This window comes from Crotalus tigris, unplaced genomic scaffold (genome assembly GCF_016545835.1).
Source record: "Crotalus tigris isolate CLP2741 ecotype Arizona unplaced genomic scaffold, ASM1654583v1 scf7180000019070.2622420, whole genome shotgun sequence".
Lineage (NCBI taxonomy): Eukaryota > Metazoa > Chordata > Lepidosauria > Squamata > Viperidae > Crotalus > Crotalus tigris.
In genome coordinates this window covers 551,620-578,783 of record NW_024097360.1, presented here as the reverse complement: position 1 = coordinate 578,783, position 27,164 = coordinate 551,620, and the positions used below count along the sequence as shown (strand labels likewise).

Here is a 27,164-nt window from a genome sequence, read left to right as displayed (position 1 = left end):
CACGATTCATAAAAAAGCCAAGGTTGCCTACCCCTAATCAGGATTATATATGGTTACTAAGTATTCATTTTATTACCGTATTTTGCTTTTCCATATTGAAATGGAGCTGAGCCACAAGTAAAAGGACTTAGCTTCAAGACTGGAGAGACAAATTTCATAATATTTTAGTGGTGTTAATGGTGCTGTGATTTACACCAGCGTACAGTGTAAAATTGCAAATATTTTTGGTAACTTTTCCTTTCTTCCCCCTCCCCATTTTGAAGCATGAAATGACAATCTGGGCAGGGAGGAGTGGAGACTTAAAATGTCAATTATTTGTCCCTTTATCAATTCTAAAGAAATCCAGATTAATTCTAGGTGGGATGTTGGATTACCTATAAGAAGTACGGAATGGTACCACAAATTTATTTACAAGCCTTTGACTTGTAAAACTACAGTTAATCAATTAAACATACGGTGAGGTTGCTTCCAAGGGTAAATTTTGAGTGTCACGAAAGGACAAGAAGTATCAAGATTGTTTTGGAATGTATGTTAAAATCCAGCTTCTTTTACTGATTATCAGTATCTCCTACCAAATAGTGTACAGAGCTCCACCCTCTGGTTTTCTATTAATCCAAAGAATGTACTGCAAGGCAATCTGATTATATTATCCATTTATAAATGAATGTTAGAAAGAAAAAGTTTTCTACAATGAATTTTTTTTTATTGATTTACACTGCAATGATTAAAATAGTTTCTTGGGTCTATTCATTATGCAGTTGTTAACCTTAAAACCCTGTTGTGTTAGGATCCTTATGTGTAAAGGAATGTTTCTTTCCATCCTATTGAAATCTTTCTTCTTGCTTCTGCTCTAAATAACTGAGGTGGGAGATACTTGGATTGCTTTTAAGCAATAACTCTTTAGTTACAGAACAGTCTCCCCATAAAGATTCTCTTGGGACCTTCATTAACCTTTTGGCATCAGGCAAGTACCTTCTTTCATTCTTTTAGGATTTTAAAACTGTCCATTGTAGTTTTTGCTACAACATTTAGTTTTTGAGTTTTTCTTCTGTGTTTTTAAGAAGAGCTTGGCCCCTGCTGCTTTACGCTGATTGTTGTTTTCAATTAGTTGAACAAAATAGACCTGCATTAATGAACTCTTATTTAATATGGCTGCAGCAGAAAAATGGATACTTCATTTTTTTCCCCTTAGAATCTCTGCTAATAAAATCTATACTGCAATTGTACTGACTGATGTTCTATAGTTCTAAACCTCTACTTCATTTTATTACACTGTATATTAGAAAGAGAGAAAGAGAAAATGCAGAGAACAATGTCTTCTGTTTCTAGATTTGAGAGAACTGAAAAACTCTGTGTCTTATCTAATGAATATGAGATAGTTTTCATAGTATCTCTTGTGATTTACCGATCATGTTGTTTTAATGGTCTGCAGATGGATTAAAGTGGAAAAGTACTTTGAAATAGGTGAGGGTATGCTTGCTGCATCTGTTGGCATCTCCATGAAGAAACTTATGTGTTTTCTTGGGTTCACATGATCGCAGTGCAGTTCAAGGAAAATATGTATTTCAATTAAGGAAGTTCCAGCAGCTGTCATCTTCAAAATCATTTCTTATTGTAAACTATGTTTTTTTATGAATTCCATCATACCCTGCTAGCAGGCCCATCCACACATTCGCTGACTGACTCAAACAACTATGAGTGGGCTGGGAAGTTATTGTTGCTGACATTGAATCAATTGCAGTTATAAATCTCCCCTTTCTCTAGTGAGGTAGTCCAGTTCCAGTAAAAAAGGACTCTAAAACAAAGACTCTCCCAATTTATTGAATTTTAATTTCTAATAAGATAGAAGGGGAAAATTCTGTTTATTATATCTATCTATCTCTCTATCTATCCACCCACCCACCATCTATCTATCTATCTATCTATCTATCTATCTATCTATCTATCTATCTATCTATCTACCTATCTATCTATCTATCGATCTATCTATCTATCGATCTATTGATCTATCATCTCTCTCTCTCTCTCTCTCTCTCTCTCTCTCTCTCTCTCTCTCTCTCTCTATATATATATATATATATATATATATATATATATATATATATATATATATATCTATCATTAGTTGGAGTAATTTGCTAAATTTTCATTAGATTTAAATGTAAATGAAGTTAAATGAAAACACAACTGCTTGTTGTAAATATGGCCGGTATAATATTCATAGTCTAAGTCTTCCAGTCTGCTTCTGAAAAATCTGGGGAAGTTGGCAGAGCAGTTTGAGAGGCTCTAGAAGCTGCAAGGGGAAGAGAGGATTAAAAGAGTCTTTTAGATTAATGAAAATAATCTTGCATAATATTAGATGTTTCCTAAAAAGTCTCACTGTAGGAGATGTTGTTAGCCTGCTTTATTATAATTTTATCTTGTTAGTTTGGGCTATGATCGCTTAAGGAACTGACTGCGTCTGATTCTGCCTTTCTAATTATCAATTTTCTTTCAGTGAGTCATACTGGGTAGCTTGCTTTTCTCTGGACTGATCAAACCTTCCATATTATTTGGCCCCATCAGAGCTCTTTGTGTTAAGAAGAAAAGTTCTAGATTGTGCCCTACTCTGTTTCACTGACTTTGGGTCCCTTGCCAATTAAGAAGCCTTCAGCAGCATAAACACTGCCCAACCCAATTCAAGCTTGCCAGACCATATTGTTTTTGATTAAAACCACATATCTTCAACAACAAGAGTTGTTTCCAGTCAATGCCTCCATTCTACTTGTTCTCCTATCTCTGATGGCAATTTAAGACTCTGCCTTCTAAAGCCAACCCTTTTGCAATACTTCCTTTTCTTCCCAATGGGAATGCTTGCTATGAGAAATTAAATGAAACTGTATTCCCAGTTTCTCCTTATCAAACAGCTAGCACAAAGGTTTCTGCAACAGGTAGATGAACAGCCAATAGGAAGCTGTGGCTGAAAACAAGCTATTGTAGATCCTCTCCCTTTGGAAAAAGTGCTGGGGAAGAATCTACTTCCCCAGGCCTTTCATGGGTGTTATTAATATTTATGTTATAGAAAGTAATTTCTGGGTCAGTTCCATATTTGTGCTATGCAGTTTCCTTTTCTATATAAGATCGGCCAGAAGAATGGCTGACGGATGGCTCTGAGATGATGGCCAAGTGCTTTGTGGATTAAATCATTAGCATTCCCTCAAAGCTGGAAGTTTGCTGGACAAAGTCCAAAGAGAGGTTGAACATTATGATTTGTGACATTACAGCTGGCAAGAAGTTGAATCTGTTGATCTTGAAAAAAATAGCAAAAACCTTAATTATGATGAGCTCTCCACTTGTTAAGTTGGACTTCTGCTCTTCCTCATTTCTATCTGCAGCTTGAGTCTAGGACTGAGCCTTTGTGAGGGTTTTGTTGTGGAAGTGGAAAATGTCAATGTCCTAGAAGACCCATCTTCAACGGGCTGTCTTCAGACCCACTTTTATTAAAATAATTATCAAATAGTTTCTAACCTTTGATTTTCAGAGAAAGTTGTTACGAAAGTAGTGGAACCATAGCTATAAAGAATTCTGGGGAAAGCACATTATCTGGGCCCTTTTCATCCATGGATCAGGCCCAGGCAGTCAGGAAGAAGCAGTTTCTCATTGATGATCCACAGTATCAAACGGATAGAGGAAGCATGACCCTTGTTAGCTATGCTGGACCTGTCAGTTAACCATCAGTACCATTGAGAATAGCATCCTGGACCATCTATGAGGAGTGTGAGTTAGAGGCATCAATTTAAGGTGGTTTCATTGTTTCCTGAGCAGATCCTTTTAGTTGTTTTATGTGAGGTTGAGCCCTAGGTCACTCCAGCATTGGCTGTCACAATGTTAAACTCCACATAGCTGGCTAGTCAAAGAAGCAAGAACTTTGGAGATTTCAGAAAGGCATCTTTAATGCTCAGCTGGGATAAAATACAATATTGAAAACCATACAAGTAAATTCCCAGTCATATTTTTAGTGAGTTAATTAAGGTACTATGTCATTCAAATGCTTTCTTTTCACAGCTCTTACTTCTAGACTGTGTTGCTTCTCCATACCTAATCTGCATTCCTCTGCACATTCCCACAGGTTCTCACACACCCTCATGCTCAGCTTTCTCCCACATTTTCTTTAACAACCACATGAAACCACTTACATGTTATTTGACAGTTGGGCCCATTATCCTCACTATGCTGATGATGCTCAGCTCTGCATCTTTACCCTAGGCCATTTGGAAATTCTAATAGACGTTAAACAAGGTGTCTGGAAGCTGTAAGATGGGGAGAAATAGGTTGGTACTTAACCATGGCAAGATGGAGTAGCTATTGATTCAGAGGCTGACTGAGCATGAGACAATATCAATCTTAGCTTTTTGATGGACCTGCGCTCCCCAATAAATAACAGGTATATAATTAGGGGATTTTCCTGGACTCTCAGCTCCTGTTAGCCAATTTGATCTAATAGTTAAAGCATCAGACTAAAAACCAGGAGATTGTGAGTTCTAGTCCCACTTTAGCCATTAAAATCAGCTGGGCTAGTCACTAACTCTCAGCCCAATTCACCTCACAGGGTTGTTTTTTGTGGGGGGAAAGGGAAGGAGGAAGGTGTGTTGGACCTATTCACCATCTTGTCTTGTTTATAAAAAAAATAAGGCCGGATATAAAAAAATAAACAAACAATAAATACTAGAAAAGCAGTTGTGAGTATGTCAGGAGGGTATTTGCCTAGATTTGTGGTCATTTCTGGAACAGAATGTGCTGGCAATAGTCATTCAAATCCTTGCCAGTGGTTGGTTAGATGACTGCAATGCACTCTACAAGGGACTCTCCTTGAAGATCATCTAGAAACTGCAGAAACTGTAGAAACAGGAGCTATAAGATACAGACATAAAGCACCCGTGTTATGGAAATTGCATTGGCTGCCAGTTCCAAGTGCAATTAAAGCTGCCTGTTGCTACTTACATGCCTTTGGGTCTAATGAGGACGGCTAATGCCAAATTGAATCTGCCCACTGAATACATGATGGCAGAGAGTACTTGCTAAGGATCCGTATTTCATGTAAAAAGGGGCTCCAAGGGAAGCATTTTGTACAAAACCTCTTCTCCTATATCTCCCACCAGATATAATAATGTTGGCATCCTTATCCCTAATATTTAGAAACCTGCTGAAAATTTGATTGTTCCAGAGAGCATTTGGGTGATAGGGCGAGGAGTTGGTCCACTGATGAGTGTTATAATAGTATGGACTATTATATGGATTATAATTGGACTCTTAGCATTGGCCTGGCTGAAGCTCATAACACTTTCTTGTTCCTTCTACATCTAGAGTTTGATGGTGTGTTTTAATGCAAAAAAGTGCTCTTTTGATCTATCATCTTATTAATTTGGTTCTTCCTAGATAGTCTTACGAGTTCTTACAAATACAATCCAGTATTTCTCCTCCCTAGAAATTTTATCTGACCAAGACAACAAGATAGTTATGTAACTTACTGCTTTTCCCGTACCACTTGTTTTTCTTCTGGTATTTTTCATTTTTTTTTCATTTTTAATATTCTGTAAGGCAAGAAGAAACAAGAATACAATATAATAGTTCAGAACAATATATCTCAACATTCAGTCATAATTTCCACATAACGTTAAATTTATTAAAATCAGAATTATTCTTAGCATAACTTATATAATCTTTCCAGATCTGATAAAAAAATGTGATCCTCTCTCCGAGAAGTCAGTATTTGAGTTTTGTCATTGTTATTATTTTTTCCGTTGAAGCAATTGGCCTAACCTTCCTATATTAGTCTTAAAATCTGTTATCTGTAAATGAGCCTTTATTATGTTAGTTTTTGGCACAGGTGCAACTGCCCTGATGCCTGGAGTTCCACCCTGTGCTCTGAGCAACTATTGTATGGCTGCTCAGTTGGAGCCTTATCAGAGAAGCAGGCTTGCGAACAAAGCCGTAAATATTGCCATCCAAGTGGGCGTGGCATTCGAAATCCAAAGCGCTCCTGTCAGAATATCACCATAGCATACCAGCCTTCTGGCCTGACTTGGCATAAAACATCAGAACGAATGTGACAAGGGGGCTTTATGAGATAGGACTGGTGTGCTTGTTGGGATCCTGAAACAATTCCACCTTGGCAAATATTCCAAAGTGGGGTTTTTTTTTAAAAAAAAAAAAAAATTAAATGACAAAAATAAGACAAGCTGTCAGACAGGCTTTTGATAATTATTCTTTTTAACTATGGTAAGCCATTGCATTTGCCCAACAAATATTAAATTCAGTTTATATGAGATTAAACACTGTCCCATGTCAGTACATTGTGTTTTCTCTGTACTTTTGCTATGTATGAAAAAAACAAACACTTAGGGTAAGGATTTTTAAGGCAACAAGAGAAGAAATGGTTGTGTTTGTCCATCTCTTGTCTATCTATGCAGGCTTTATATATCTACAGATGTTGTAGATAAGCATACAAACAGGAAGAACACCACAGAGTTCTATTTAAAATTATTGCCATCTTTAAAAACTGTGGGAAGATGTAGGGCACAAGGCGATTTTGGCCTCTAATGTTAATAACAACTCCAAGCAACGTTGGTGTTTTTACTTTCATAGTTAATAGAGATTAAAGGATTTATAGTTCAACAACATGGGGAGTGGCACAGATTTCCCAGGCCTTTCTTGGATACTTTTTTCTCCCTGGGTCAAAAATATTTTAATTCCCTTTCTGCGAATGCGGCAGTCACATTGTTAATTTGAAATGATGAAAAATGAGCAAAAGCAGTGGGGCATTATAAAAATATATAGGAAATTGCTTTATGTCATATATAGTCTCTTTGATGAAAGCCAATATTTCCACTGCAATGATTGGATGCTCTCCAGGTGGAAAGATCTTTCTTATCATCTGATAGTGGTTAGAGCACAAAGATATAAATTTTGCAACAAATACAACTTAAACTATTATTATATCCTCTGTGAAATGCTTAGCAGAGCTTTCTCAGTTAATGGGCTAGATGGAAACAAACTCAACTTACCACAAATGTCTACGGCAGGAGATTTACAAAGCATTTTAAAGATAAAATGGTTCACATCTACTCCAAGTAGATGTCCTAAGTATTAAAAATGCTATTGTCTTTGTGAGAAACAGGATCTGGTAAGAGTTCGTGGGATAAATTGCTTCTTTTGTGGACTTCTACAAGTTCTGCTTTTTATCTTCTCCTCTGGAATATCCACATGGAATCACTGATTATCTATTTCTACATCTCACTGAATCAGGGAAAGCTGGATAAATGTTTAACTATTGACTGGAGACAGTGATGGGCTACATAATCTAGAAAGAAGGAAGGAAAACAAGCCAGGTAGTCTTCTTTAAAGTTGGGTAGGCAGCACAGTCTTTAATTATTCCATTTTTTATTTATTTATATTTGATGAACTCCACTTCCTGTTTTCCTATGTTACTCAGGATTCCTACTCTGCCTAAAAGTTCTAAATATTCTGGTATATCAGAGTCTAAATTGGCCCCAGAGACAAACCCCTGACCCTCCCAATGTTGTTGAAATTTGGTTCCTAGCAACCCCCATGTCATAGGCAGGGCTTTTTTTGTCATAGAAAGCCCTGAAGGAGTTCCGGAACCTTTTTTGGATGGAACCTTGTAGGGTAGGCAAGGCGGGTTGTATGATATGTGTGAGTTCCGGCATCTTTTTTTTTTTTTTTTTTTTTACAAAAAAAGCACTGGTCATAGGCAATAGGGAAGAATGGGGCTAGTTCTAGCATGGCAATATCTGGAGGACAACAGATGTCCTAATCCTGGCCTCAGTCAGCCTTGTACTTAATAACTCAGACTGCTACTATGGGTGACAAAGAATAGCATGGAAAGAGTTAGGCAAATCTTTATTTTGTTGAAAAAAGCTGAAAAAACCAGCTCAATTTTCCACAAATTAACACTTCAGAGTCCACAGAATAGGGGGAACTGCAGTTCCATATATTTCAGCCTTTTCTCAAAACCATAATGGAAACCCAGTCTGGGACACATACAATACAGCTATTTCATACTGTTCTGTAAGACAAAGCTATACAAAATAGCTGCCATTCATGGAATCTACCCAAGTTTTGTGACAACGGAAGAACTACTCTTGCATAACTTTCAAAATGGAAGAAGGTTTCTGGTTTTCTCGGGAGGTTCTAGTCTCCATTTCTTTTCTTAAGGAATGTTAAGGGGCTGCAATGTTTTATCCTAATATTTATAATTTTCTACAGAGATCACGCAGCAGATGACAAGTTCATGTAAGATTCATGCTGAAGAAAAAAAAAGGCTAACATTAATACAGGAGAGTATTTGTAGCTCAGGGCTGACATGAGGGATCCTGGGTGGTCTCTGAGCTTGCTTGTTTTCTTGCAGACATTTCATTATCCAAACTAGGTAACATCATAACTGGTGTTATCTCATTTGGGTAATGAAACGTCTGCAAGAAAACAAGCAAGCTCAGAGAGTATCAAGGACTCCTCAAGGCTAACATTAAATATTACATAACAGCTTCAAAACAATGTTCATATTTATATTATCAAATGAGACAGCAGATTCTATTCACACACACACACACCCCCGACACACACAACCTGTGTAATAAGTATTGTATCCAGACATGCATATTATACGACAAGTCTCTGACAGATTGCATCAGAGCATAGCCCAGGCAATGTTTCTGGTTTTTTTAGCATTAAATATACAGTTGACACAGGTCCCATTATTATCAGTGATGTTTGAACTGCTTCAGTGAAGTTAATGACCTATTTTATCTGCAGTTTAGGTTCTAGTTTCTCTCTCTTGCCTTATAACATGATGGAGCTCCTTTGCTGCAGAGAAAGATGCCAAAGGAGAAATCAAGAGTATTATTTTTTTTCAACATTCTTTCTAAAACTCTACAGAAATGGATATATCTGTGAAATTATTGTACATATGAAAATTAGCCACATGACCCCCACAATACAAATATAGGTTGGTTCCGTATATATGTTTTTGTGTGAAATGAAGGCCTGCATAATATAAGGATTCTGAGGGAGAATCAAGCATGGCTCTTCTGTCCTGTTCAGGCTGAATCAGTCAATCAGCAATTTTAGGCCTGTGGTTCTAGCAAGCAAAGTCAGAATCATACCTACAGCCCTAGTTCAAGCGACATATCCAACATTCATGAAACACAGGAATGTTCATCATCATTAAAGGTTGTGGTTTCTAACAAAAATAGGAAAAGCTAGAGGATATGAAGAACTAGCTACCGATTGGTTTCAAGCAAAGAGCACGGCCTACAAAATTAGACTGAGAAAGTTATTCTGGGTATGTTCAGGTGTGGCCTTAAATACCAGGAAGTGTTCAGTCACCAGCTGGCAGTTTAACTGCATCAGGCTGCTCCCAAGGGTCCCTGCTTGTGTCATGTCCTTCTGTGCAGCTGAGCACTCCTCTATCTCCCCACTTTCGGTCTTTTCACGCAGAGTTGGCAGTGTTCCCATGGGCTGGGCAGATGAGCCTCCAGTTTAAGATTTGATTCACAAGGGCCAGGAGTAGGAGATTCTGTTGTTATGGCTGGGACTCTCTATTCATGACAGTCTCATTGCCTCATCATCTTGTTCCTCCTGAGGATGATTTTTCCAACCAGGTCATGTGAACCCAGCTCTCCCAATGTTGATATATTGAATTTCCTAACGAGTCTCTTGTTAGGAAAGGTCAGGCCATTCACACATTCATCCTCATTCTCATTTCCCACTAACAGCAGCATGATGACATCCTGTGAAATGTTTTCAGAGGACAAGTCCTCATGACACAGCCTTCATCTCATCTCCAGGCCCCTGTGAAGGCAATTTACATTCCGTTTTTCCCTATTTCATCTTTAAAGCAGCATTCTTCTTCTCCCAAGAAGAATTTTTTTCCTCAGATAAACATTCTATGAGATTCCATTTATGTAAAGAAATGATTAAAGTAGAAAAACACGTTTGCATTCTTCGTTTCAAGCTGAGCTCCTTAATAACAAAACATACAGTTAAGCCCTTAAAACAGATTTCTTCACAAAATCACAATCGCTTTTAAAGCTTTCTCAAATGCCCCCCAAAACCATGAATGTTCTATGCCCCACTTTACCAGGATGTACCCAAGATGTGGTTCAGAGTTAGGGTATAACTGGCTTCAGGGTCTTAATATTCATTGACTGTTAGAGAGCTTCTACAAGAATCAATGTCCCTCTGTTGCCCTAGAAATAATGCTTAGTACTGATCCCCTCGTGTAAATTATCCTTAATTCAACCTTTATTTTCTTAACCTTTATTTTACATCACTTCACACTATTGATCTTGCAAGTGTTTGGGTTTGATTAGAAAAACAAAGCTAACTGCTGAGCAAACTTTGCCCTTTCTTGCATTTCTGCAAAATCTAACATGTCAGCTTGGCATCACACAGAGAAATGATATTTATTATGGGAAGTTAAAATCAAGTTTCCGATTGTATCTATAATATTAGCCGCTTAGTTATGAACCCATCCCTTCCCCCAGTATGTTGTAGGATTTTCTAAGGGTCCTTAAGTATCCAGGTATCAATGTCCTATAGATTAGTGTGAATATAAAAATGGTAATGAATTAGGCATTTACAATCTTCAGATACATCCAGTGTGCCTAGATGGGATGACCTCACTATATGACGTTGAAAATGTATTTCCAAACTCAGACCCAATGTATCTTGAGCATTTATTTCTGAATTTATTCTAATCAGATATACGGGAGGGGGTTTCTCAAAATAGTTTGATCATTGATAAGAACTAAGAGATCGTATGAACTTTCTTTAGAACCTGGGATTAGCAATATAAGCAGCTACAACATTTTGTGCAAATTATAAGTTAGGAACTTTCTGTTTAATTTATGTAGCTACACATTAATCGATCATGATAATTCATATCTTGCCTTTTCTCCAGGAGAACAAAGAGCATTCATGGGATTTTGCCCACTGAACCCCTGAAGTAGGTTAGACTGAGGATGGGGAGGCAGCTTAAATTAACTCAGTGAATTTCTATGGTTGAAAGTAGAGTTGGGCTTGGGATGCCCAGGTCTAGTTTAACAGTGGAGAGAGAAAGATCTTTTGGAACTTGGCAATTCAAGGGGAAGTTATTGAAAACTGCTCATTTATGCTTCCTTTGTATTGGAAAGGTAAACTTATCTTTCACTGCACTTATTTTTTCCACCTTTCCACATGACTATACAATGATCTCATACTATAGATCTCACTTGCTATTCCTCTTAGAACAGTGATTCTCAACCTTTCTAATGCCGTGACCCCATAATACAGTTTCCCATGTTGTGGTGACCCCCAAGTGGGTGTGGCCACCAATAAGAAGGAGTAGGACAGCTAGGGAAAAGGGAAAAAAATGGCGGACAGCATGGTTTGGTGACCCCCGTGAAATGGTCATTCGACCCCAAATGGGGTCCCGACCCACAGGTTAAGAACCACTGTCTTAGAAGATGAAACCGTCAGGTTGAATTCCATATAACGAGAGAACGGTAGTTCAAATTGCCTCGACATATGAATAATTTCCATTCATTGGGTTTAATGGAGTTTACATTTTTAAGTGGAGTTGTACCATTTTTCAACTAAAGCAAGAAAAAGTAGTTTAGTATTCTCTGTGTGTTTTGGATTACAAAGCTGTTCGTGGCCATGCTGGCTATGGCTGTTGGTGAGATAGGTGGTGTAGAAATTTAACAAACAAATAAAATGATCTCAGAAAATATGCTTTATTAAAGAAAACATGCTTAAATATCATTGATTATGAGGTCATAAGTATTTTCATAAGCCAAGGCTCACATATTGTACTAAATCCTAAGTTGCTTTGAATGTCATATGATGTGTAAACCCAGCTAGTTTGGTTTGTAAACCATGATTTTAGCAAGTTATCCCAACTATTTGTGATGGTGGATACATTTGGAATTTTGAGGACCTGCTCAAATATTGGCATTTTTTTTTTTTTTTGCAAAAATGGGAGGAGGAGGGATTGCTCGTTCACAAAAGGCTAGTCATACAGAGTGATCTAGAAGAGAACAGATTGCTTGAAAAGAAGAAAATAGTGGAAGGGAAGATATTGATGGATGAATGTTGGTCCCCATTAATGCTATTACTTTCAATCCTATTTCTGCCTACTTAACATCTGATCAGATACGGCCACATCACATCTGTCAGGAATATTAACTCACTTTTTGAAAAATGGATGGAGTAGCAACCAATCAAAGGAGGTCGTTGTTCTCTGTCTTTTATTCAGTTTGCAGTCTGGTATTCTCATTCCACCTGTGGTTACTTTGGGAGATGTATTTGTCCGTGGCTAACATGCTAATTACTACTTTCCAGAAGTTCATAAGCAGAGCATGGAGAGAGCATCTCCTTTTATGAGCTTTTATGTAAGCAGAGGCTACCATGGAATGTGGACTTTCCATTCATTTATTATTAATCAATTACACTTATTGATATTATAATAATTGATTATTATTAATAATTTCCACCTATTAATCAATGGAATGGCTTGCTTTCGTTAATCCGTGGAATGGCTTGACTTCAGAAGCTGTGGGTGCTCCATCACTGGAGGTTTTTAAGAAGGGACTGGACAGTCACTTGTCTGAAATGATGTAGGGCAGAGGCCCCCAGTCTTTTGGGCACCAGGGACTGGTTCCGTGGAGAGAGGTTTTTCCGCAGATTGGAGGGTGCGTGGTTTTGTGTGCTGCCTGCATCTTACGGATGGGGCTTTGCTTGTTTGTGTGGACCAATTGCTGGCATGCCGCTGCCTGGTATCAGTCCACAGACAGGGGGTTGGGGACCCCTGATGTAGGGTCTCCCTATAGGGGGTTGGGTTAGAAGATGTCCAAGGCCCCTTCCAACTCTGTTATTCTGACGGTAATTTCAGTGGAGGCAGAAGAGGACATGGAAAGAGCTCAGCTGTGCTGCATGTGAAGGGCTGGACTTGTTAGGAGGAGCACTCCTACTCTTTGGATGCTCCTTGAATTTCTGTCTGACTGCTTCCTGAACTGGTCAATCAGTATGGCAACCTGCAAGCCAGAGGCTAATGTAGTATTATGGGGCCCCTTCCTAAAGGACACCAGAAAGGCACAGCCTTACTCTCAAATGCATTTCTGTTGCCAGTAATGAGAAAACAAAGGGACGATGCCTGATCTGAGATTAGCCCCACGATCCTGCATTACAGTAGGTTGATGGGGCTAAAGAGCCCTATGAAACGATGATGAGATATGCAATTTCTGCCACTTCGTTTGAGGACAGGCTGCCCTGTGGCAGGGCAAGATGGGGGGGGGGGGTGTACCTGAGGGTATTATTTGCTCCGAAACGTAAAGCAATCAGATTAGGTCTCACCTGGTGACAACAAGAGGTGGAAGGTGCCTCTTTGCCACCTGGAGAAATCCTTTCTACACAATTCCTTGCATAGTCATCAGCAGCAGTGCCTGTCTTCCTGCTGTGTTTACTGAAGTGGCTGTCAAACGCGGTGTTTGTCTTAGTCAGACCGCTCCGGAAATGCAACCTACTTTTGGAAAGCATTCTCCCTACAGCATTGTAATAGCTGTTAGGATTTGTCAAATCTCCATCCTCTTCACAGCAGCTTGGTGACGCAGCTGGAATTATAAGCTCAGCCTTCTCAGCAGAGGACTGCGGTCAGCCTGACTCCAAAAGTTGTGTGACTCAGGCTGTCCTTTTGCTTTCCTTCCCAGTTAGCTTGCTGGCTGCCTTGAGTCATGGCCCTGTGTCTTTGGTGGTTACCGTATTTCTATTTCTATTAATACTGCTCAAGCCCTTCAATCAAATGGAGCTCTAATGCCTCGTGCTAAGAGTCTAATGTAACTCAGTTTTCTCTACTTTGGATTTTTATCTATGTAAATAGGAACATCTCAACCTCTAAAGCATGTTGAGGCATGGTGGGTTGTTTGTTTGCATTTAAATTAGCTTATTTGCTCACATACAGGACTGGTTCCAGGTTTTGCGCACGCACACACACACACACACACACACACACACACACACACAGAGAGAGAGAGAGAGAGAGAGAGAGAGAGAGAGAGAGAGAGAGAGACAGACAGACAGACAGACAGACAGACAAACAGACAGACACACAGACACACAGAGAGACACACAGAGAGACACACAAATACATGCCTGCTAATCAGTAGCCTTCAGTGGATTTGTGGTATCTGTATCTATAAACCTACAGGACAGGGTCTTCTGAGTACTGTCAATTAACTGAAGCAAGTAGCTATTTTAATTGCTGACATGACCTTGATACTTTAGGGTGTTATGGGAAATTAAAATGGCACTGCTCAGAACATCAGTGACACCCAGGTTCTCTTTCTCAGGGCTTCACTTAAAGTGCTTCATCCCCCCCCCCCATCTGTTCTTGCTTACAATTGGAAGATAGTGTGTTCATTTCCTGGGAGGGATGTTTGTCTCTCCCACCTCTTACCTACCTGGGGAAAAAAGAACAGGCTGTGCTTGGCAATGGTTTTGTCGCAAGGCTAGATCTATGGGTGGATGCTTCTCATTTCTCTTTCCATCTTTCTCAGCCTAGAGATCAGGTGCCTAAGTTGGGAAAGGTGCCATTTTCAGATCTCCTGACACCCCTGGGGTGGTGAAGGAGTGCAAACCATCTTTCTACTCAAGCACATTAAACCCATATTCAAAAGCAACCTGAATGACAGCTAACAGGTATTGGGAGTGAGGGAAGCAAGGGACGGTGACAGAAGTTCCTCTCTTTTTCTGCTGTTTCATGTAGCAGTGTCCCCTCCTCCTCACTACTGCTGATGGGTAAGGAGAATCCAAAGCTGGAAATAAGCTTAGAAATTTGGTAGGTCTCGAAGAGAGTCCAATTCAACGAACAGGATTCTCTTAATTCTCTTAAAGGTCACGAAAGAAGGGAGGGGCTACCAATATCAGACTAAGGAAACCAACAGATGCCAAGCTGATCCCACCCTTTAGAGGTCACCTGACAACGTCTGTGGCATGGCGATGGACAAAGTGTACCCAATAGTAATCCAGGGCAAAACTGCTTCTTTAACAGTAGGACTGCTAATGACAGGTTTAGGCTGGAAGCAAAATGAAGGCAATGTCATGGCAGGAAAAAGAGAGGTGGCTGGGTATATGATGTACCTGTGAGGAAAGTTCCCCCCCCCCAAGTAGGCTGTGGAGGAGAATCAGAGGGAAATCAGCAGCTGCACACTGGGACCTTAGCTTGTGATGACAAGTTCTGCTGTTAGTCTTACTATAATAATATTCCCCAGTTTTCCCTCAGGCATGATTCCTAATAAAGGGACCTGTGCAATTAGAGAGATGTGTGTCCATGCATGTTGCATCAATCAAGTGAGCCTAAGTATCTGCTCCGAGAGGGAGGGGGGCAACTAAGTAACATGTTGCAAACTCTGCCCCTTGTGTACTTGCAGTGTGATTTCACATGCAAATTCAAAAGTTGCTTCGTGACATCACAATGCACGTATTCATCATTTTGATGAAAATGTCGGCTTGCTGCAGGTACCCCTTCAAGAGAGTCATTGTTTGCAATCTGTATGAGTAACTGACTCAAGTCAGTGCTGGGTCTTGGATGGCTAACTTTTTGCGACATTGAAAGTGTTGAGTCCGTGGCGGGAAAACAGACACGAAAAGCAGCTGGAGTTCTCAGGTTTCTTTATTCAGCGTTCAGCTTACAGGTAGATGGCTTCTGGCACGCCCAAACGCTTTGCAGCCTCTTATATAGGCAACTCCCGGGTAAAAGTGTTACTTTTCCCGCGCCAGCGCCCGCGCATGCGCACGGCGCTGGCGACAGCCTGTCTGGTCCCGGGCAGCTTTGCACCTGCCCGGGACTGCCTGCAAACGCCCGAGCCGTTTGCAAGGCTCGGGACATAACACCCCTTTTCCCCGGGCTAAAACTACTACCAACATACAACATTTATTTTATACAACATTTTGCTCCCCAGTGCTCCCACTGTTTACTGGCTTTTGCCTTGCCAGCAATGTTATGTAATCCTCTAAGTACTTAGGAGATTTCTTTGCTCTCTGTGACCTTCTCAGCTCTGGGTTACTAGCAGAAGTTCCCTGACTGAAGGGAGGTGTGAGCCTGTTCTCCTTATTGTGCCTTGGTGCCTTCCAAGGACTGTACCCCGATGCCTGGCCTGCTTGCTTGCCCACCGGGCTCGTCAGGCCAGGGCTTCTGTCACTATGTGACCTGGTTGACCTGCCTAGCTGTAGACCCTCGGGCCCCTTGAAGTGATAGCCGCTGCTGGGCGTCTCTGTAGAACCTCCTAGGTCAGTCCAAGACCTGTCAGGAGGCTGTCCATTCCCTGAACCTCGTTCTGTGTTTGGGCTTGTGTGGGTTTCTGTACTTTCCCAAAACTCAGGTGTTCCCTGATTTGTGCTAGAAGTGTTGTAGTCGGGACTTGGTTCCTCGACTATCTCTGTGTATGTTTGACCCCCTGTAGGATTTGGGGTAAGGTCAGGCCAACTTTGGGGATTGTATGCCAGCTCTCTTGCGGGGAATGATTTGTTGGGATGCTCCCGGGTTTCCTCCCTGGCTGGAGTGCTGTGTGATGTGTATGGAAAGTGAGTATGCCCCCGGGGTAACTCCCTGGCTGGAGTAGGCGTGAGTGCCTGTTGTGTGGGTAAGCTCCATGAATTCCTTTTCGGAGCAATTGCGGAACCCTGGGATGGGCCGTTTGTGGCTCCTTCAGTGGAGATGGGCAGTAGCTCTTGCCCTTCCCTTTGCTCCAAAGGGTCCCCCTCCCCCCCTGGAAAAGACCCAGGAGTCTCAGTTGGAAGATGCCGCCTAGGGCGGAGTTGATCAATGTGCCTGCGCAGGACACGACCGTTGTCCAAGGCTACCTAGTAGGATAGAGGACCAGTGACCCTGGAAACAGAAGCGGGGACCCATGTATGACCAGGCCCGTAATTGCGAGTCCAGACCGGGGCACCCACAAGTAATTGTCTCGGTGCCCTAGGATGTGAGGTAGATGGAGGCAATCTGTCAGGATGCAACCGGTCAAGCTTAGTAGTAAGTTGACGCCCCCAACGAAGTTCAGCTGGACTTCTCCCTGTAGAAGTGGACGGTGTGGTGCGATAAGAAAGGAGAAAGTCAGCCAACCTGTGATGCCAGTCCCCGTAGGTGAGTCTCTTCAAGGCGTCCTTTGTGATGCGCACCATGCGTTCAGCCATACCGTTGGTGGATGGGTGAAAAGGTGCAGATGTGGCATGACGAATCAGGTTTGCCTGCAAAAAAGCTTGGAATTCGGAGGAAGTGAATTGAGGGCCGTTGTCGGACACAATGACATCTGGCAGCCCGTGTGCAGCAAAAATCCCCCTCAGTACCTGAATAGTCTTTGCAGTGGTGGTGGATGAGACAGGCACAACCTCAAGCCATTTTGAATGGCTGTCAACAAGGACCAAGAAGAACTGGCCCTGAAAGGGCCCAGCGTAGTCAATGTGCACCCTAGACCATGGGGACTGTGTTTCCTCCCATCTATGCACAGGAGCTTGGGGCATCTCTGGGTGAGATCGTTGGCACAGGTGGCATGCATGCACCTTAGCCTCAATATCTTTATCTAAAACAGGCCACCACAAGTGGCTGCGTGCAAGAGCCTTCATACGAACAATGCCAGGATGACCCTCGTGGAGGGAATCTAAGACCCTAGTCCTCATTGAGGTGGGAATGACAACTCTGTTTCCCCAAAGCAGACAACCCTGAGAAAGGGACAGCTCGTTTCTTTTGGACCAGAAACTCTGAAACTCAGGACTAGGGCAGTGCTCAGGCCAAGCAGACAAAAACCAGGAACGGACACGTGAAAATGTGTGATCTGTACCTGTTTCAGCGGCAACATCCCTGGCACTAAGAGGGAGCTCGGGCAAGGCTTGGATTGATAGAATGTTGACAGCTGGCGCGGGGTCAGCTTCTACTACTGGCAGAGGCAACCTACTGAGGCCATCAGCATGGCCCATTTCTTTCCCAGGCTTGTGGAGTAATGAAAAATCATATGCAGACAAAAAATAGACCACCTAAGCATTCTAGGGGAAATGATGTGGGGAGTCTGCTTACGTGTGGTAAACAGTCCCAGCAGAGGCTTATGGTCAGTGAAGACCGTGAAATGCCTGCCATATAGAAAGTCGTGGAATTTTTTAATTCCAGCAACAACAGCCAGAGCCTCCCTGTCTATCTGAGCGTAGTTGCGTTCAGCAGAAGACAGTGTTCTGGAGTAGTATGCAATAGGAACCTGAGTTCCATCAGACCTGAGGTGACTCAGGACAGCTCCAACCCCGTAGGGGGACGCATCACAAGCGATGCACACAGGAAGAGACCCGTTGAAATGTGCAAGAACACTGTTAGAAGTGAGCAAGGCCTTGACTTCTTTAAAGCAAGCCTCATGCGCTTGTGACCACTGCCACACAGCTTGTTTGTCTAGTAGCCTGTGAAGAGGCTCAGCTACACTAGCTTTATGTGGAAGAAAAGAATTGTAGAAATTCAGGAGGCCTAGGAAGGCCTGAAGTTCGGCCTTGGACTTTGGCCTGGGTGCTTCTAAAATAGCAGTTAGTTTGGATTCAGCAGGATGAATCCCAGCAGCATCAATTTTGAATCCCAGAAATTCAGTAGAAGGCACCCCAATCTTGCATTTGTCTTTTTTGAGCTTGAGGCCTGATTTCCTGAATCTTAACAGGACAGCCCTAAGCCTCTCAGCTAGAATGTGTGTGGAATCTCCTGCAATCAAGACATCATCAAAGTAGGGGCAAACCCCTGGTATACCTCGTAGTGTGTTTTCCATCACGCTTTGGAAAATCCCAGGAGCGACATTCACTCCAAACTGTAGCCTTTTTACCTTAAAGGCTCCCCTGTGGGTCACAATAGTCTGAGCTATGGCAGCATCATCATCAACAGGCAGCTGTTGATATGCTTGAGCCAGGTCAAGCTTTGCAAAAACACGCCCCCCCTTGAGGGAGGCCAGGATGTGGCTGACCACAGGAACAGGGTAGGCATGTTGCTGCAATGCCTTATTAAGTGTGCATTTGTAATCAGCACAAATGCGAATGTCCCCATTTGCCTTTAGAGGCGTGACAATGGGGGTCTCCCAAGGGCTGGAATCAACAGGTTCTAGAACTCCCTGTTGGATTAGTTTGTCTAACTCAGTGTCAATCTTACTCTTTAAAGCAAAAGGGACCCTTCTTGCTTTAATTCTAATGGGAGTGACAGTGGGGTCTAGCTTTAAGGACACAGGTGGTCCTTTGAATGTGCCCAGCTGGGGGCTGAAAACATCTGCAAATTCTTTGCAGACTTCCTGTAGGTCGAGTGTTTGTAAACTGTTGAGTCCTGTGACGTGTATCCCCAGGGCCTCAAACCAATCGAGTCCTATGAGACTCGTTCGTTCACCCCCTACTACTAATAAGTCTAGTGGACCTTCAAAACTCTTGTATTGCACATTAAGGGTGGCCTCCCCCTTAATACACACTCTTGAGTTTTGAAAATCTGTCAATACAATATCAGAAGGCCTTAACTTGGCCTTAGTCCCACTACTGGAACAGATCTTCCTAAATGTATGCAAGGAAATGATGGAAAGGGCAGACCCTGTGTCTAGTTCCATAGATAATGGAACCCCTTGTAGCTTCACTTTGAGTGACAGCTTTTTCTTAATGGGCTTGTGTGTGCCTGTCCTACAGATGCTTCTTCGCGAAGCGCAAAAACCTACCTATTCTGGCTGGGGAATCTGGTACCTTTCAGGCGCAGTTCTTCCTGAGGTTGTACCTTTCGTCGGCCCAGACACACAGCTGCAATGTGTCCTTGTTTGCCGCATGCCCGGCAGGTAGCGGAGCGGAACTTGCAGTCGGTTCTCCTGTGGCGACCTCCACAGCCGATGCACTTGAGCGGAGCTGAAGAGCTTCCCTTCTGATTTTCTTCCTTCGCGGGGTGTAGACGGTCGACTTCCTCGTCCGGATCCTCCTCGGAGTTTCGTTGGACGTCTTCCTGGTGCACGGATGCACCCTCTGGACTGTTTTTGATCGGCCGCATGTTCTTGACAGCGCCGCCTGCTGCTTCTTCTGTGGTGACTTCCCTTAAGGCATCTTGGAAGGATAATTCTTCCTTAGCGAAAAGTCTCTGTTGTAGCTCTCGATGCCTTAAACCGCACACGAATCGGTCCCTCAGTCGTTCCTCGAGGTCCTTGAACTCGCAGTGCTTGGCGGCCTTCCGTAATGCGGCGATGAATTCCTTGGCTGACTCACCGGACCGTTGATCCCTCTGTTCGAAGGTGTGGCGCCATGCGATGACAGACACCTTGGGGTGGAAGTGCTCCTTCAGCAGCTTCTTCAGGTCTGCGTAGCTTACAGACTCTACTGGAGCAGGTGCTGCAAGGTTTTCTGCGATTTCGAAGGCGTCCTGGCCGCAAACGCAAAGCAGGGTGGCAGCCTTCAAGCTATCTTCCCTCACTTGGTTTGCCTTGAAGTAGTTCTCCATCCTGGATACGTAGGACTCCCACCGCTCTGGATGTGAGACGTCGAATTCCGAAAGCCTTCCGATTTTCGCCATCTTCAAATCTTCAGGAGACGGGTCTATCAGCCAGCCTACCCCCGAATGCGCACCGGATTGGCGGGCAGCTGCCGAGTCGACGCCGTTCCTTTCCGCCGCTCAGGAGTCCTTGGGTAAGCTTACACTTCTTCCTTTCCAGGTAGTGCAAGGCATCCCACCTTCGTCGCCAGTGTTGAGTCCGTGGCGGGAAAACAGACACGAGAAGCAGCTGGAGTTCTCAGGTTTCTTTATTCAGCGTTCAGCTTACAGGTAGATGGCTTCTGGCACGCCCAAACGCTTTGCAGCCTCTTATATAGGCAACTCCCGGGTAAAAGTGTTACTTTTCCCGTGCCAGCGCCCGCGCATGCGCACGGCGCTGGCGACAGCCTGTCTGGTCCCGGGCAGCTTTGCACCTGCCTGGGACTGCCTGCAAACGCCCGAGCCGTTTGCAAGGCTCGGGACATAACAGAAAGCTAATGCATTTAGCCTTTTCTTGGGGTCTCAGATGTAAACCACAAATGAAACTCAAAACTAGGAAGTTCTAGCAATGTCAAGGAGCTCAGTTTGCCAACATATCTCCCTACAGCAGTGGTTCTCAACCTGTGGGTCAGGACCCCATTTGGGGTCAAACGACCATTTCACGGGGGTCGCCAAACAAGGCTGTCAGCCATTTTTTCCCCTTTTCTTTGGCCACGCCCCTGGCACCCGGTGATGTATAAGTGTTTGGGAGTCACCACAATGTGGGGAACTGTATTATGGGGTCATGGCATTAGAAAGGTTGAGAACCACTGCCCTACAGAATAATCAGTGACCAGGTTGTTCATGGAAGTGGAAAACACAGACAATCAGCTCAATATACCAGTAGGAAGACAGAATAAGCACAGATAGAAATAGGCCATCAGACTGATAATGTGAGTTGGCAATGGTTTAATTGATTCTCATGTATTATATTAATTAAAAGGGGATTACTAAACATTTTTCAGTCTGACTGCAGGATAATGATCAAATTCTGCTGATAAAATCATGCACATGTCTTTAAAATGGACCCTTTAAAATTTTGTGGTATTAAAAATTGCAGCAATTTTGCAGCATTTTAGTTAAATGTAGATACCATAAAAGCATGTTTAATTTTAGTCACTGCTGTCAGCTCTTAGCCTTAGGCAGAACAATAAAAGATGAATCAAAGAAGGGTTTTATTCTGAAATGTGCCTTTTCTTTCTTTTACCCATCTATTCCTAGAAAGCCGGGGCTTTGGCACCTTATTTATCTGAAATAATTTGGATTTGTGTCGCTGTTCACAAGATTTTACATATTTTCCTGATTCTAACAATAACCCTTTCATAGAAGTCAGTCTGTAGCATTATTTTTCATATCTATCATTATTACAAAACAAACACATCCAGAAAAGTTGCAGATGCCTTTTTCAATACTGAGAAAAAAATCCCCAAATTTTGAGTTAAAAAGGACAGACATTGTGGAAATCAGCCTTGATTTGATCAACCTTTTAGCAAAAGAAAGACCCAAGAAGCAAGTTTCAGTTCCACAAAATAAATAATTTAAAAAGATGGGTAAAATCCATTGGAGGATCTGCAATTAGAAGTTGTAAAAATAAAGACTACTTCAGCTTACCTGTCTCTAGAATCATTAATAAGAATGGGATATCTACTGGCTTAGTATGCGTAGAAGAAAACAAAACAGCATCCACTGCCAAATTCATTTTGTTGCCCTAATTGCTTTAAAGGGTATATTTTTTGGCTCTATCGATTACCAGTCAATTCCAAGGAAAGATGTGTTTAATTAAGGAGGTGCCGAGGGCAGCAGTCTCTGGACTATGCATTCTCCAAATTGCCTTTTCTCTTTCTAATCCAAACAGCTGCCAATTGTGGTAGCTGCAGCCCTGCTTTCTGTAAACCAGAAGAGAAATTACAGCTATACCAAGAATTATAGTAGAAAGAAGCAAAAATGTCTCATGCTGAATCAGACGCAGAGCTGGTCCATGACACTTTGGAACCTCGGGCAAGGAACATTTCATGCCCAAAAAACCCACCCAAAATAAAAAAAAAAACAACAACCCTTGACTAGCTACGCAGATGAAATTTTCCACAATGTAGGCAAAGGAAAGAGCATTCAGCAGGAAGCGGAAGCTAACTAGGGCATGCATGATACATTTTGTATGTTACATCTTTCTACCCTGCTGCTTGTGATGGCACCTCAAGTTGATTGGAACCAGAACTTCAAAATAATCTCACCCTGGTAGTATTTTACAGAAATTAGCAGTAAAGCTCCAAAAGATTACACAGAGAATTGATTGGGGAATTTCTTCATGCAAGGCACATGACCTCCAAATGAAGAAACAAAGCATTTTTGGAATTCTGTAATGAATTGTCTGGTTCCAGGAATCACTGGGAGGAGGAAACAGTTCTGAGAAACAAATAACCCATGGTAGCAGCCATTTTTAACCAAGGAAAGTTTATGTGTTCTGCAATTCTGTCTTCTGCACTTTGCAACATCTGAAGCAATAGAGGGCAAAATTGCTTTATGGAGCAAAAATTGTTACCTGGCTTATAACGGTAGAAGACACAACCAGCATCCATCTTGTGCCAATTGCTCTAACCACAATCCCAGGATGTAGCAGTAGTTAGTGCTGAAAGAAGTAAAGGAGGCCCTTAAAAACATGGCTTTGTCAGCTAGCTTGAGGATAGCAGGACAGAGTGGAGTCTGTTGGGTGGTTATATAATAGTTAAAGGAATGCACTCACTATTTCAACCAAATCTAGAATACAAATGGTTGATAATTTTAAAAGCTAATAAAATAAAATAAAGTACACAAACTTAAAAAATAAAAAATACACATATAAAAACAAAAACTAAAAAAATCCTACAAAAGGGATAAAAATTAATATATGGCTAGCTATTATCGTAATATAAAGAACTCGGTTAACTAATCAAATACTCATTAAGGCTGGTTTGAGGCACAAGTCATCAACTGACCGATTTTGATTGCTGCTGTGAAAAGGATGACAAGGATGCTCCCTCGACTTGTTTTTCTGCCATTTTGCCATCTTCTGCCATTTTGCTTTTTCACTTTTTTCCTCCTTGGTTTTATTTTAATTTAAATTGATTGCTTTTAATGGTTTCTATACACGCTTGCTTATTTTTATGTATTCTGCCCAGAGCCACTAAGTAACTTGGGCGTCTACACAAATATGAGTAACTAAATAAAATAAGTCAAGATAACAATAAATCAATAAACCCTCCTGCGTGGGAAGCAGAAGGCTTCAGTTGCTAAATAGCAATTGAATGGAATGGATTTTGCTCTATCTTTCCACAAATTTGCTGATCATGTGATTGAAACTAATTACTGCCTTCCCCCCAGCATCATCCATATCTATGCTAAGTCGACTGAGAGCAGAACGAAGGAGAAATAAGGTTCTGTATCTATATTAATAAAGGATCGATCTTTCCCTGCCAGCTTGTGATTTAATGGTTGGCTACACAATGCAGGCTTTGTATGGAGTACAGCATCAGCTGGAAATGGAAGTTTCAACATCCTCTACTTATTGCCTAACCCAAGAATGTGTAATGCCAAATGCTATTATATCCCGCAGGGCATCCTTTGAGCAACTTCTTCATAATAAGATTCCTGAATAGAGTGCACCATAACCAAGAATTAAAATCCCATGGAAGCAAATAAGCACTATTCTCAGGAAATGAGCAAGTAGACATCACACTTGGCTGCGGTCTATTGAAAAGTCTTGGAGCTAATATAATTTCCTCTTTAGACCCCAGATGCCAAGTGCTAGAAATTGGCAAGACTAAATGTTTGATAGGATAAATCTGCAACATTGTAGGAGCTTTCCATTGATCTCCAATGAATGGTTTGGGGTGAATGCTTTGATGATTTTGCCATTGAAATCAGTGAATGGACCTGCTCCAGGGCTAGTGATATAGCTTAATTGAACCTTTTGTATACTTGGATGAATTGCTCCTAGGAATCTGGAAATGTTCTTTATTGTTACTATTGGATGGTTATGTTTACAACCAGGTGAGCCTTTGTGTACTTTTTCAAGACTGGCATAGTAGCCAACACAATGGCAAGACCTAGGATCCAAGAATCATTCCAGTGAAATTACTGTTTTGTTCTTTCTCCCAAGGCTGATTAACAAAAACATGTAGGTTAGTTCATCTGGGGCTTCAATTTAAATAACCTTATCTAGAAATAACTCCTCATTTTCTGCCTTCATTTTGGACCATACTGACAGTGGCTCCCCTTTTGTGAGCACTATTATTTCAGAATTCATAGAATAGAGCCTCCAATTTCAAGAAAGCCAAAAACTAAGAAACCAGAACAGATTTTGAGGATTCTTGGGAAGAGATGATAGATGAAAATTTCTTATCTTTCATATAGTGTTGTTGTATCCATGCTGTTAAAGATTCTTCTGGCTATTTATTCAACTTTTGGGGCTAGTTGTATTTCTAATGTCTTCTTACCTTTCAAGTGATTTTGTTTGTTCAAAAGCTGCTTTGCCCAATCTCATAGGACAGTTACTTTCATAATCTCATACTGGACTTTTTGCGATCAACCTCACCAGACCACCAGAGAAAGAATTTCACAGAAACAACAACAACCACCACCTCATATCTCTTTTCTTCAACAAAGATAGGAGATAGGATAGGAAATAATATTTACCTCTCTTTATGGCCCCTGGTTACAAACTGGTTGCCTGAATCATACCTTCCCAAATTGTTCATGCAGGGGATTGCAAGACTGTAGAAGCCTCTTGAGAAGACTGACTTTACATCTGAGATATGCACTGGTTATGCGAAAGTATTAGCATGTCATTTTTGCACTCCTGAAGGTTTCAGAAAGAGGGAGGGAGGGAAAGCTAATCTTTTGCTTTTCACAAGTCAAACAAGTTATATAGGCACTGAGGGAGAGTAAACTGTTTGTTCCTTCTCTTCCTCCCTCCCTCTTTGCTCAAACATTTGCCTCAGGACTAGTCACCAACAAGTATTACTCTGTTAGTTATGATGCATACTTTATAATTCTATTGGATTAATGATAAAGCAATAGTTTTTTTTAAAAGTAATATTTGGACAGAGTGTAAATAGAAAGTAAAGTCAATGGAACAAATGAATAACAGAATAACAGACTTGGAGGTCTTCTAGTCCAAACCCCTGCTCAGGTCAGAAAACCCTGTATCATTTCAGACAAATAGTTGTCCAATCTTTTCTTAAAAACTTCCAGTGCTAGAACATCCACAACTTCTGGTGGCAAGTTGTTCCACTGATTAATTATTCTACATACAGCAGAGAGAGTGAATCTATAGTACGCCTGCATTTTCTGAGTTTGAATGTTAAACACTGAAGACCTCCAGAATCCCTCCCACCCTTATGATTCTATGTGTCCAGACAGGTCCACATGTGTCGAGATGTGATATCAGATTTGGCTGAAAAGCAGCTGATTTATCTGTCTTTCCCTGCTGGACTTCTCTGTCTGAGTTGATTGAAAACAATAGTTCCTTCTGCTTAAATTATTATGAAATTATTATAATAGGGGTCCCAAAATGTTTCTAGCATTTTTTTAGGAAAACAATAAGAATAAATTTCTCTCCCTATTGCGAAATAATATAGTATTGGTATTACAAAATATTAATAATATTAGTATTAGTGGGGCAAAATAATAGTGACAGTAATGATGATAAATACATTGGCCCCTCTTCAGAGGATACTGTTTGCCTTAAAACTGGGAAAAGAAATATTAATGGGGTTCAGTATTATGCTTCAAAACTAGAAGCTGGAAAAGCAGAAGAAAAGCTATCTTCAACTGCAAGGTGATACTTAAATGTTATGCTTAAAATGAAGTCGTCTACAACAGGAGTGACTGCCCTGTTCAACTTCTTTTGATGTGGCTTCAGAATTATCAGTATTAATTGCAATTTAGGATGCCAATATTACAAGCGTAAGATTATTTGAGTTTGCACCCAAAGGTGATTATAATATAAAAAAGAATCACTGCAATTCACATCAAAGTATTATTTATGTGATAATGGTTTCAGTTCTTGAACTAACAATTTAAGATCTCCATTGCATTGTTACTTGGTATGTGTAGGTGTGTGTGTTTACATATTGATAAAGGGAAATAAGAAATAGACAAAGCAAATTTAACAAAAATATGCAAAAAGTGGAAAAAATGAAGTAATAATAATAAAAGCTATCAATTTCTGACTCCACCTTTTTATACATTTCCTAATTTACAATATTTGTAAGCATTCATCCCCCCCCTCCCCAAAAGCCAGACTCTAAGTGGTTATATTTACCATTCCGTGTAATGTATTGTAGGTATGGGAACCATTCTTCCTTAAATTTAGTTAATATATTTGTAATCTTAAAGTGAGATTTTTGACATAATCTAAAAGTAAACTTGCAGAATCGATAATGCACTGTAATGCTATGTTTCTTTATGGTAGTTTCTCAACATTTAAACCAGGTTAACAATGGTGACCAATTTTTTTACAATGAAAAGGAGGACACAAATAAATTGAAGAAAAAATATCGTAAATAAAAGAAACATTTTATTCATTGCAACAATAATTACAGAATACACT

The 27,164-nt window shown here is 41.2% G+C and overlaps 1 protein-coding gene and 1 long non-coding RNA gene across 4 annotated transcripts in view; one reads left to right on the top strand and one right to left on the bottom strand.

The window, feature by feature from the left end:
* Positions 1-27,164, top strand: part of SNAP25 (synaptosome associated protein 25) — a 67,330-nt gene that overhangs the window by 8,292 nt on the left and 31,874 nt on the right. Inside the window, exon 1 of one of the 3 annotated variants that reach the window (XM_039359441.1) lies at positions 830-964. The exons of the other annotated variants lie outside the window; for them this stretch is intronic. The gene's annotated coding sequence lies outside the window, so the exon portion shown is untranslated. Of the gene's footprint in view, positions 1-829; positions 965-27,164 lie in introns of those variants that run through there. 3 annotated transcript variants of the gene reach the window in all.
* Positions 3,915-25,436, bottom strand: LOC120315298. The gene is made up of 4 exons (XR_005558649.1): positions 25,247-25,436; positions 23,115-23,201; positions 5,508-5,570; positions 3,915-4,890 (listed from the first exon to the last, which is right to left on the bottom strand). It is a non-coding gene; the product is annotated as an uncharacterized LOC120315298 (long non-coding RNA).